The 12,426-nt window shown below is 40.2% G+C and overlaps 1 pseudogene across 1 annotated transcript in view; it reads left to right on the top strand.

Annotated features, from left to right (window-relative positions):
* The first annotated feature begins 4,273 nt into the window (after positions 1-4,273).
* LOC147347261 (olfactory receptor 2J3-like) overlaps positions 4,274-12,426 on the top strand; it is a 148,439-nt pseudogene continuing 140,286 nt past the window's right edge. Inside the window, exon 1 of the transcript XR_015152211.1 lies at positions 4,274-7,099. The product of XR_015152211.1 is annotated as an olfactory receptor 2J3-like (transcript). The remainder of the gene's footprint in view (positions 7,100-12,426) is intronic.

Raw genomic sequence — 12,426 nt, 5'->3', positions numbered from 1 at the left:
TTTTTCACTCTCCTCTTTCAACTTCATCAAGAGGATTTTTAGTTCCTCTTCACTTTCTGCCATAAGGATGGTGTCATCTGCACATCTGAGGTTATTGATATTTCTCCCAGCAATCTTGATTCCAGCTTGTGCTTCTTCCAGCCCAGCGTTTCTCATGATGTACTCTGCATAGAAGTTAAATAAGCAGGGTGACAATATACAGCCTTGATGTACTCCTTTTCCTATTTGGAACCAGTCTATTGTTCCATGTCCAGTTCTAACTGTTGCTTCCTGACCTGCATACAGGTTTCTCAAGAGGCAGGTCAGGTGGTCTGGTATTCCCATCTCTTTCAGAATTTTCCACAGTTTATTGTGATCCACACAGTCAAAGGCTTTGGCATAGTCAATAAAGCAGAAATAGATGTTTTTCTGGAACTCTCTTGCTTTTTCCATGATCCAGCGGATGTTGGCAATTTGATCTCTGGTTCCTCTGCCTTTTCTAAAACCAGCTTGAACATCTGGAAGTTCACGGTTCACATATTGCTGAAGCCTGGCTTGGAGAATTTTGAGCATTACTTTACTAGTGTGTGAGATGAGTGCAATTGTGTGGTAGCTTGAGCATTCTTTGACATTGCCTTTCTTTGGGATTGGAATGAAAACGGACCTTTTCCAGTCCAGTGGCCACTGCTGAGTTTTCCAAATTTGCTGGCATATTGAGTGCAGCACTTTCACAGCATCATCTTTGAGGATTTGAAATAGCTCAACTGGAATTCCATCACCTCCACTAGCTTTGTTCATAGTGATGGTTTCTAAGGCCCACTTGACTTCACATTTGGTATCAAGACAGGCTAACTAAACAATGGAAATCTGGAAAATTAATCTTACAGGGAAAGGGGTATGCTTGCATTTCTCTAGGTGGATCCAACAAAATCAATTGGCTCCCTCTTCGGAAGATTCTCCCAAGGGAGCCTCCAGTATTCAAAATAGAAAAAAAGAAAAGACAAAATCCCCAGGAGGAAGAAATTTCAATACAGGCAATGGAGGCTCTAAAAATCTCCAAGAAGCACTGCCCTCGACATCATCAACCTCATGTCCTCCCTATTTGGGGACAGATAAAAACCCTTACTAATCAAGCTGAAAATCTGGTTTCTCAACAGGGAATACCTTGGAATCCTGAAAATATTTTTGTTGCTATGCTTGCTTTTGCTTCCCCCACTCAAGCTGATTTGATTAAGCATACTTATTGGGCCTATATATCTAACCCCCCTTTATTGCAGGTTGTAGAATGGACAGATAAAGGACCGGTCGTATCCACCAATGACTCAGTACATATGCCTCCTCCTTGGAGCTTGGAGGGGCCCTCTCATCCTGAGGAAGAAGGAAGAATAATTAATATTTCTCTAGGTTATGAAAGCCTTCCTTTATGCATGGGTCCAACAGAATTATGTATTAATGTTAGTTGACAAATGTGGGCTTTTGTCCTGCCTCCAAAAAAGAACTTTTGTACATTGCTTGGACTGTTTACTGCCCTATCTTTCTATAAGAACCATGTCAACACTACTAAAACTCTAGGAAAAGGACAAAAGTCATTATGCAAGGGGTTTACTTATAAGAACTTTAAATATACTCCTGTTTATTGGGATAGATGTCAAGCTAAATCAGGGAAATTAATGTTTGTGACAAATTACAGCATTGCCGACTGGGGACCCCATGGTACGTGGTTATCTAACCACTCAGATGACATTAACTGCACTATATGGGATTATGCTACTCAAGTAGCATGGAAGGTTACCAAAACTACGATGGAACATTTCCATGACAAAGGACTTCTTGGCTGGCTTGACGGTGGAATGGCACCTCCTCACCCTCAAATCATTCTCAATAAACGGATTGGGCCTGAACAAAGGGACATCTAGAAACTTGCTGTGAACACCAAAGAAGTTGGAACTTGGACTGGATACTTCACAAGGACCAGTCGTACTCATAGTGACTATTTCTTTCATTATAATCATTTATATTTCATACAGGCTTATGTTCCTCTTCCTTTTGTTATAGCCATATGGAACTTACAGTTCAATAAGTTCTGTAACTTCTATAGATTGCAAACTATATACTTGTCTTAACTCCTCTATTTGTATAAAAAATGAATCCCTTTTGATTCTTTGATCTTGATGCAGTCTGTGGTTGCCAGTAGATCTCCAACGACCCTGAGAGGAGGGTCTCATGGCAGGACTTGCCTCCCGGTTACTCACTAAATTACTCTGGTGATCTAAACAATTCATTGGATGGCTAATTCTTGGCATTTTGGGATTAATAGCCATTTGCACTACTGCCACTGTAGCAGGCATCGCTTTACAAACTTCAATTCAAACACAAAACTTCATTCAAAATTGGACCAAAGATGCTCATACTATGTGGGCCACTCAGGCTCAGATAGGTGAAAAAGTTCAAGATAAAATACAGGAACTGAGAACAGTCATCCAGTGGGTCAGAGATCAATTAGTAGATTTACAAAAACAAGTATTACTAAAATGTGATTGGAATTCTACTCAATTGTATCACTCCTGTTCGGTTCAACTATAGTGCTTATAATTGGGAACAAATCAAATTTCACTTGCAAGACAAACATGATAATGCTTCCTTAAATGTACAATTATTAAAAAAAAAAATCTTTAGAGCCTTCTCTAAGAGTCTGCCCTCTTCCAACAATTTGGAAACTTTAGCTGAACAGCTAGCTGATCAATTATCTGGGCTAGACCCTCGAGGATGGTTCCGAAGCATTACTCATAGTATTGGGTCTGGAACTGTAACATTGATAATTGTCCTGGTAATTATATTTGTAATATACCGATGCCTTTTAACTAAAATTGTTCAAACTAAATAAACTCAGTTGGTCAGGGCCTTTTTCACAAAAATAATAAAAAAGGGGGAATTGTCAGGGGACATTCAACTTTAAGGACTCCACATGTTGTTCTCTTCTTTTGTGTGCTGTTTCTTAAGGACCCTCTGTTCCTTATCAGTTCCTGGAAAACAGGAATGAGCAGAGCTGCATGCAGTTCTCACGACTGAGGTCATGAGACAGAGTGCATGCGTGTATTCCCTTCAGTGACCTTTTACTTTAACGTAATCTATTCAGTCACGTCCCTATTACTCAGGATATGGATTGTCTTCTGGCCCCTGTGACAATTGTTATTCGCCTAGTGTCACGGTCTTTGTAGGCCGGGACCTGGGGACTGGAGTTGACGAGAAGAAGGACGCAGGGGAACCAAGTCTCAAGTGAAACAAGGGTGCTTTATTTGCAGAAAAGCATGTTTATATATCTTCATACAAGGCAGCTTTAAGCAGTAAAAAAATTGAGCAAAAACATAGCCAAGCAAATAACGATCTTCAAAGGGCCAGAAAGCATTCCATATCCTGAGTAAGAGGGGCATAACTGAATAGACTTCCCTGGTGGCTCAGACAGTAAAGCATCTGCCTACGATGCGGGAGATGCAGGTGTGATTCCTGGGTCAGGAAGATACCCTGGAGAAGGAAATGCCAACCCACTCCAGTACTCTTGCCTGGAAAATCCCATGGACGGAGGATCCTGGTAGGCTATGGTCCATGGGGTCCCGAAGAGTCAGACACGACTGAGCCACTTCACTTTCACTTTCAAGGTCACTGAAGGGAGTCACTGAAAGGAATCCAAGAAGGTGCCCTTTCTCATGATCTCAGTCCTAAGAACTGCATGCAACTCTGCTCATTCCTGTTTTCCAGGAACTGATACGGAATAGAGAATCTTTGAGAAACGGCACACAAAAGAAAAGAATAACATATTGGATCCCTTAAAGCTGAACGTTCCCTGACAGCCTAGTTTTGTTTTTGCTCAACTTTATTTTTGCTGCTTAAAGCTTTCTTGTATGGAGATATATAAAGCACACGCTGCTACAAATAAAGTACCCTTGTTTCACTTGAGACTTGGGTCCCCTGTGTCTTTCTTTTCGTAGACTCCAGTTCCCAGGTGCCGGTCTATAAAGACCGTGACAACTCACCCTCCAGGCTGAGTTGATACAGTCTTTCTTCCTGATATAAATCTTCTTAACAGTATTAACGTCCAGTACACATATCACAGGGTACATTTACGAGAGACTTTGCTATAACCTTTGCAGACATGAAGATACCTTCCTTACACAGCAGATCCTCAGACTATGACTTAAATAATCTAGCCCGATTGAGATATGATTCATTTACATTATTCTTGGTTAATGCTAAGCTCATAAAGTCTCCTAAAATAATTAATGCTGGAATTTTGCCAGGGATCCATGTCAAGCTTTTCAGCCTAATTCCACAGTTCATCTCTCTCTCTCTCTTTTTTTTTTAGTTTTTGAAAATTTGGATATTTGCCAATCTCAGCCAAGAGTCACACTTCTTAAAAATGGCCTTCAGGGGCCCTGTGGTCAATCTACCTGCAATTGGTATTTTGAATCCTTATAGCCATTTTATTTGGATATGAAGACTTGCACTCATTTAAGGCAAGTAGTTATTCTTTCATTATCTCCTTGTATGTCCCGAAATTTACTTTCCTCATATTAATGTTTGTCCTACCATTCCCAATTTGAAGATTACTATCCTTGATGGAGAAACAGAAGCCTGATTGGTGTTAAGTAATTCTATAGCCCCTCTTCTGTCTGTTGAAATTACTAAATTCATTTTCAGGGGCTTTTAAAAAAAGACAGCAAATATTTCAGTCTTACAAAACAATGATGTAAGAAACACTTAACATCTATCTTAAGACATAAATGTTACAGATATAATTATATCCCCTTGTCTACTCTTCTCCAATTCCTCTCCTCTTCCTTTCAGGTTAGCTACTACCTTGATATTGATGTTGTTATTTCAAAGCGCATTTAAATATTGGTAGTACATATGTGGGTAGCCATAAACATTTTATAATATAATTTATCTGTTTTGCTAATTTTATACATATAGTTTCACTCTGTACATATTTAAGTTTGAAAGGCTTGATTTGATTTAGGTTGAGTATTTTTGGCAAGAATGCTTCATAGGGGTTATTATGGACTTTGTACATGCTCAGCTTCATGACTCTGAGATTTATCCTTAATGAAAAAATTATCTTTAGCTCGTTTATCTTATGTCACAGGTATTTTTCATTTTCCTTCCAATAATCTTGTTTATTATTCTGATTATTTTTCCAGTTCAGCTCAGAATTCAGCAAGTATTTGTTTTTAGTCTTTGAGTTTATGGATTTCATTTTGTTTATATTGGCTGTCTTTTTGAAATCATTTTCTTGGAGTTTCTCCTTCTAAAACGATTATGTCCCATAACTTTACGCTAGCCAATTCATATTCCAGTGTAAGAAAGGACAATCTAAAAAGTATTTGCCATTTCCTCAAATTTTTAAATATAACTTTTGTGCTTACTTACATATGTTAAATATTTTCTGTTCAAGTTTCTTCTGCTAATCATTACACTGAAACATAATGTAAGGAAAATATAGAAAATATAACATTTTAGAAATATAATATTTTTGAAAATACAGCATACGTTACTTATAATGTATGCTTGCGAGTTTTCATGATCCCTAAATTATAACATATGTCAATGTATGTGACACATAGTTCTCTTTTAAATAAAACTACCAATAAGAGGCAAATACTTATATTAGTAAATGATGCTTTGCGGCAATAGCTTTTCAGAATCATTTCAATTCATTCATTTAACAAGAATTTCTTCAGCAACTCTTCTAAGAGCTTGGTTTACATAAACAAAGATCTCTGCCTGGTGGAGCTTAAATTCATGTAATTCTGATTAACTCGGTGCTCCATTTTCTTTCGTTGTTTTCCCTCTTCACACGCTGAAGAAAATCAGTTTCATATTTAAGCTCATCTGTTCTCCACGTGGCATCAGTCCCAATCTAGTAAGCAGGGACTGGGACCGTCCAGCTTCGCAGGGTTTGCAACGTTGGACCAAAGAGAAGAGTCCTCCGGAGGTCCTAGAAGGGCAAGCCGCGCATTACCATAGAGACCACGGACTGGAAAGGCGCTATCTGCACTTCCGGGCTCAGCCCCTGGACTCTGAGGTAAGGATGGGTTTTTTTCTGGCCTCTTCTGAGGAGGTCCTTGGGCTTCTTCGGCCCCACCGCGGCGAAGACAGGACCGGCAAGACTCGGGAAGATGCAGAGGTCGCGGGGCAGGTCTGTTAGGCCCTTGCCGGGGTTCTGGCGGGAGCCTCTTTCTGGCCTTCTGGGGCTGGGCCTGCGATCTGAGGTGGGATGGGATGTAGGAGGGCCTGCCTGCTGAAGCCTATTTTATCTTTACTTTTTCTATTCATGTTTCCACCCCCCCACGTCCCCGCCCCGCCCTTGCTCGTCCTTCTTTAGGCTGCTCTTTAATATTACAATTAAATTTTTTTTATTTGGCAAACCGGTTAATATAGTATTTATTTTGGGTCGGCCTTGGTTCTAAGTGCAGTACATGTATTAACTCCTTTAATTCTCAAACAATCCAATGAGGTAAGTATTATCACTCCCCCAGTTTTTAGATAAGCAACTTGAAGCCCAGCTATACTAAAAACTTACGTACAGTCGCATACCTGCTAAGGTGAGGAAAAAAACCTAAACGATATGGTGCTATTAACCTCAACACTAGTTTCCTCACGAATTCTGAATCTCTGATTAGAGCTTTAACTTCCTCTTTGCCACTTTCTTTCCCGTCAGGCTGCTCGGCTCTTTTGTGAGTTTTGTTGATGTGGTACTGCTCCCATTCATGACTTTCCCTCTCTCTCTTTTTTTCCCCTGCCCTTTTCTTTCAGGCCAGTAACCTAAAATGCAGAGTGGAGCTTCTAAACTTAACTGGTCTCTAAAGCCATACTGCCAGTGGACAAAAAATGCAGAGCGGCTCCTGCCTCTTGGCTCAAAATGTCAGTTACTGGGAGAAGGCAGTTATTTTGATGGGGTTCACAGGGCTTTTGCTCCCTTGAGGAGGCCTATCCTGAGCAGCAGGCCCTGGATGTCCTACCCGGAGAGAGACGGTACTGGGTATGGTTACATGATTCACTTAGTAGAGAGATGGTCACAGGAGTGATGGGAGATTGAGAGCCAGATCTGGATGGAGAAGCATGGGTAACGGGAGGCCAGGGGAGAGAAACAATGAATGATGTGATTTTCTTAATGGTTAAAGAAAATACTGACAAAATACCTCATTTGAGATTCTCCCTTAACTGCTTTGTAATTGACTGTATTGATGGTCTTCAAAGTTGCATGCTTTTGTAGGAAAGACTGTATGTATTGTTTGTCTTTTCCTAAAATGGAATGAAACTTGGGATTTTCCTTTTCACTGTAATCCAGAGAGATTGCTCTTTTATATCTTTACTGGGATTTTAACACGTAAATAATCCTTTTAAAAAAAAAATTATTTATTCAATTGGCTGCACCAGGTCTTAGTTGTGGCTTGTCGGATCTTTGCTGCAGCATGGGAACTTTTAGCTGTGGCATGTAAAATCTTGTTCCTTGACCAGAGATTGAACCTGGACCCTTGCATTAGGGGCACAGTGTCTTAGCCACTGGACCACTAGGGAAGTCCCTCCTTTCCTTTTGATGACATTCTTACATTTAGGTTCCATCCAGTACCCAAGAAGGGCAGAGTTTGGCATGTGAGATTTTGGCACTGGCTTTTGATTCACTGTTTACTCAACACTGGCCCGTAGTCATCCAGCCTGAAAATATCATTCCTTTTTCTTGAATCCTGCAAAAGAGAGGTGGGGAGCTAGCAGTCATCTTTCTACTTATGAGGTGAATTTTGCTGGAAAAGGAGCATATCTTTAAAATGATGGTACCAAGAGCTGATTTTTGGTTGTTACACATATGAAGTGAAGTGAAGTTGCTTAGTCGTGTCCGACTCTTTGTGATCCCGTGGACTGTAGACTACCAGGCTCCTCCGACCATGGGATTCTCCAGGCAAGAATACTGGGGTGGGTTGCCATTTCCTTCTCCAGGGAATCTTCCCAACCCAGGGATCTAACCCAGGGATGGTACCCAGGTTTCCCGCATTGGAGGCAGACGCTTTAACTTCTGAGGCACCAGTGGAACTATATGACTATTACCAAAAAAAAAAAAAAAAATAGACCCAAGTGAACACTGGGCTGTACTACACCTGATATATCTATGGGAGGAGAGGCCAACCTTCAGTTTAATAACACCAGCTTTCCCTGTCAGTGCCTTGTACACCTGGAGCAGATGCTAAACAATTCATTTATTCATTTCATTCATGCATTCACACATTCATTCACACATTTGTTGTGTGTATTTGAAGTGCCAGGTAATGATTCTGATACCAAGTATGGTACCTCAAGTTACTTCAGTCTGGTTAGTGAAACAGACTAGAAAATCTGTGATAACAGTCCAGTGTGATAAACACTGTGATAGAAGCAGGTATAGGGTGTTGTGGGAATAGGATCAGCGGTAAAATGGGAATAAAATATTTGGCTTAAAAATTTTTGGCTTTATGTTTGAGCATATGTATAGGGTATATCAGAGAAAAGGATTTGAGAAGCATTGTGCTAGACTGAGATTTTTGCAGCAAGAGACTGGAGTTATCCCTAGAACATCATGACATATGATTTGTGTTTAATAAATATTTGTTGTACGAACACTTTTTGAAAAAGCCCATGTATATACTGGTCTCTATTTCAGGTGTTGGTGCTATGTCTGCAGTCTATAGACAGCATCATTGCATAATAGACAGTTGACAATTGAACAGCATAGGTTTGAAATGTGTGGGTCCACTTACATGCATTTCTTTTTAAAAAAACATACTGCACGACTTATGAGAGGATATAGAACTTCGAATATGGAGGGTAGACTGTAAAATTACAAGCAGATTTTTTTTTTAATGACTGAGTAATATTCCATTATATATATGTACCACATCTTTAGCCATTCGTCTGTCAATGGACATTTAAGTTGTTTCCATGTCTTGGTTATTATAAATAGTACTAATATTAACATGGGGTGCATATATCTCTTTGAATTATAGTTTTGTCCAGATAATACACCCAGGAGTGGGATTGCTGGATCACATGGTAATTCTATTTTTCTTTTTTTTTTGTCGTTTTTTCAGGAACCTCCATACTGTTTTCCATCGGAGAAGGCAATGGCACCCCACTCCAGTACTTTTGCCTGGAAAATCCCATGGACGGAGGAGCCTGGTAGGCTGCAGTCCATGGGGTCACTACAGTTGGACACAACTGAGCGACTTCACTTTTACTTTTCACTTTCATGCGTTGGAGAAGGAAATGGCAACCCACTCCAGTGTTCTTGCCTGGAGAATCCCAGGGACGTGGAAGCCTGGTGGGCTGCCGTCTATGGGGTCGCACAGAGTCGGACACGACTGAAGTGACTTAGCAGTAGCCGCAGTATACTGTTTTCCATAGTGGCTGTACTAACTTACATTCCCACCATCAGTAGAGAAAGATTCCCTTTTCTCCACACCCTCTCCAGTATTAGTTATCTGCAGACTTTTTAATGATGGCCATTCTGACTGGTGTGAAGTGGTACCTCATTGTAAATTTTTTTGTTGTTATTTATTTTGACCACATCATGCAATATATGGGATCTTAGTTGCATATGATCAAACTGGTGTCCCCTGTGTTGGGAACATGGAGTCTTAACCACTGGACCACCAGGGAAGTCCCTACATGTGGATTTTTGACTGAGCAGAGGATCAGCACCCCTAACTCTCATGTTGTTCAACTATACTGTACTTATATTGGGGCTTCCCAGGTGTTGAAGAACTCGCCTGCCAATGCAGGAGACTCAGAGTCCATCCCTGGGTTGGAAAGATCCCCGGGAAGAGGGCATGGCAGCCCACTCCAGTATTCTTGCCTGGAGAATCCCATGGACAGAGGAGCCTGGAAGGCTATGGTCTGTTGGGTTGGAAAGAGTTGGAAACGACTGAAGTGACTTAGTATGCATGTGCTTATATTGAGGATATGGTAAGTCCCCTACAAATGAACAAGTCCCATGAACAAGTTCCGTTCTGAGAGTGTGTTTGTAAGTCCAGTTATTCATAAGTCCAACAAGGTTAGCCTGGGTACCCAATTAATTATATACTCAATCAACTGTTTAGTACTGTACAATAATAGGTTTATAATACTTTTCACACAAATAATATATAACAAACAAAAAATAAAACATTTTAAATCTTATAGTACGGTACCTTGGAAAGTACAGTAGTACATTACAACAGCTGGCTTACAGTGGCTGGCATCTGTCGAGTCCAGCTCGACAGTACAGGTTCCTGAAAGTGCTGCATGATGAAAGAATGAGAAACACTCAAGAAAGTTACAGCAGGGATCAGGGGACCGACACCATCACGAGGTGAAGGTGCCCAAACTGATCTCAAGTCTGCTTTACTATACTTTTTGAGACTGTTTATATGAGCATAGCAGGCCACATGGCCTTCAGTGATAATCCTATGTAGTTAACATTTAACATTTTTGTATCCTTGTTTTTCTGCCTCAAGGACAAAGATAGAGTTAATCTTTATGTGCTTCCTAGCCGCCAAAGATAGGAACAATCTGTTGATGGCTTTTCATCCCCAGGCATACATCCTGCTTGCAAGATGATTTTTGTTCCTTCTTGGATTCCTTCAGGAGTCACATACTGAGTCATGTCCTCTCAGCAAGATTGTTTAATTCTTTTGCCAGGCCTTTTAGTAGGCCTGTCTCCTACAGGCATTGAGTGAACAGGCAAGAACTACTGACTGGAGATGGGAGAGGATGTGGAAACTGGTAGAGCTGAAGGATGGTCAGCGATAGGAGATAGGGCAGGCTGCAGTTTCACTCACACCTGACATCGATGGCACAGGTTCTGGTTCTGGTTTGTTGCTTTGCTCAATTCTGTCTACTTTCTTGAAAAACGATTCCATGATGTCTGCGTCATAGCTTTTTTTCTTGTCATAGATGACATAGTGGCACTGGATTGCATTCTGAATGACTGCTGCAACCTTTGTAAACCATTCTACATTTGAGTCTTATGCCTCAAAAACTAACAATGCCTCCTCAGGATCCTCTTGCCATTTCCTGTTTTGAATGTCTTCAGTTTTTGAGTTACTTCTTCCTCTTGTCTTTGTCCTTTCTCTGGGCACACTCACATCTTTGAAGATTCACAACTTGAAGATTTGTATGTAGGGGACTTCTGTAACTTTATTTTGAATTTTGATGAAGAAATTATTCCTAGAATAGGTAGAATCTATGCCAGAGATTCTGCGTATTCTTTACATTCTTGTTTGGGAGACAAAACGAATATATGACCTAATTAAGATTTAACAAAATAGTGTATACAGCAACTCACATACTAGTACACATGAACAGTAATTTTTAAGAGAACTCAGAGACAAACTCAGTCGTTGTATGACAAAGGTTGGATTGAGTTAATTGGGAGGTTTCCTATAGGAGGGGTGTTCAGTGACTTATATATAGAGAAGAGGAGTTCAGAGATATAGTTTGAAAGAAAATACTGAAAATAACCTAGCATTCAAAAGAGAATGTGTTCAAAGTGAGATGTGTGACATTAGGCCTGGGCTAAACAGATTCCTTGAGTTGCTCTTGTTCTTGAGCCTCCTTGGTGGGATCACTGCAAATGTAACCTGTCTTTTAGTCTCATTTTGTTCAGTTTGGAGGGTATTCTGAGGTTATGAAAAAATCCCTCTTTATGTGCCTAAGATTTTCCATTTTATTTTATCATGTATTTTATTTCCTTTTGTTTTCTGCTTCAACTCATTTTCGTTTTCCTTTATCTTTCTTGGATAGCTCTCTCCTGGTGTTTCTTAATTTTGTCTGTTGTCATGTCCCTAATATTTAAACAATGTTTAGGCTTAGAAAATGTCTCACCATAGCTCATTTTTCTTCTTCCATATAATCACCATCCATTCCCCGCCACATGAGTGCAATAAACAAGTGGCATTTTCTTTTTTCTCTCTCCTTTCTTCTTTTCCTCTTTTCTCCTTTCCTCCTTTCTTCTTCTTCTTCTCTCTCTCTATTTTAGTGTCCAGTGATAAGATCAAGATTGGAGGTAGGGAATCAACTGAAAAACTATCTTTTGAAAATGAGAAGTGACAAAGGGTCATCTTGACAAATACTCATAAAAATCAAAGTGGAAAATCTACAGAAACACTAAAGAATAAGAATAGAAATTCTAGGAAGCTGAAAGACAAAGGTAAGAAAATCCTCATTTCAGAACAAAAAGATAAGGATTTAGAGGAAGACTTGTGCATAAGCTCAGAATATGCCAAGTATGAGAAAATTTCAAATGGGAACAGTTTCTTTGAGTGTAGTACAGGTTGTAAAGGGCTTCCCTGGTGGCTCAGAGGGTAAAGCGTCTGTCTGCAATGCAGGATACTCGGGTTCGATTGCTGAGTCGGGAAGATCCCCTGGAGAAGGAAATGGCAA

Source organism: Bos grunniens, chromosome 23, assembly GCF_055505025.1.
Source record: "Bos grunniens cultivar Pamir isolate PY7600 chromosome 23, Bosgru_T2T1.0, whole genome shotgun sequence".
NCBI classification, from domain to species: Eukaryota; Metazoa; Chordata; class Mammalia; order Artiodactyla; family Bovidae; genus Bos; species Bos grunniens.
This window is presented reverse-complemented; position numbering and strand designations above follow the sequence as displayed.